Raw genomic sequence first — 888 nt, 5'->3', positions numbered from 1 at the left:
CACTCGGCTGATTCTTCTTCAATATGCGCTTCACCAACATGCAGTGTTTCCTTGATTGAATTAGCGCTCACACCAATATTTGCGCCTAGAGCCTTTGTATTGAGGGCTATCTGAAAACGGCTTTGGCTTGGAAGTTGTCTGTGAATGTGGAGTTGGTGGCATGTGAAACCCGCATGTGGAGCATTGGTTTGTGTGGGAAGCTCACCAAGCTTCATTTCAGTCCTAGGCACTCAAAGGGCATTAAGCCTAGAGTGTGAAAGCTGAGTTTCCTTGAGAGCTGCTTTTATTCCTGATGGTGTGTGAAGTTAATGAGCCAAATGGAGTTGTTCTCCCACAAGAACCACTCGGCTGATTCTTCTTCAATATGCGCTTCACCAACATGCAGTGTTTCCTTGATTGAATTAGCTCTCACACCAATATTTGCGCCTAGAGCCCTTCTATTGATGGCTATCTGAAAACGGCTTTGGCGCTGAAGTTGTCTGTGAATGTGGAGTTGGTGGCATGTGAAACCCGCATGTGGAGCATTGGTTTGTGTGGGAAGCTCACCAAGGTTCATTTCAGTCCTAGGCACTCAAAGGGCATTAAGCCTAGAGTGTGAAAACTGAGTTTCCTTGAGAGCTGCTTGGAAGCCTGATGGTGTGTGAAGTTAGTGAGCCAAATGGAGTTGTTCTCCCACAAGAACCACTCGGCTGATTCTTCTTCAATATGCGCTTCACCAACATGCAGTGTTTCCTTGATTGAATTAGCCCTCACACCAATATTTGCGTCTAGAGCCTGTGTATTGAGGGCTATCTGAAAACGGCTTTGGCTAGGAAGTTGTCTGTGAATGTGGAGTTGGTGGCATGTGAAACCCGCATGTGGAGCATTGGTTTGTGTGGGAAGCTCAGT

The sequence above is a fragment of the Ochotona princeps genome, unplaced genomic scaffold (assembly GCF_030435755.1).
Source record: "Ochotona princeps isolate mOchPri1 unplaced genomic scaffold, mOchPri1.hap1 HAP1_SCAFFOLD_648, whole genome shotgun sequence".
Classification (NCBI taxonomy): Eukaryota; Metazoa; Chordata; class Mammalia; order Lagomorpha; family Ochotonidae; genus Ochotona; species Ochotona princeps.
Note: the sequence above shows the minus strand (reverse complement) of the source record.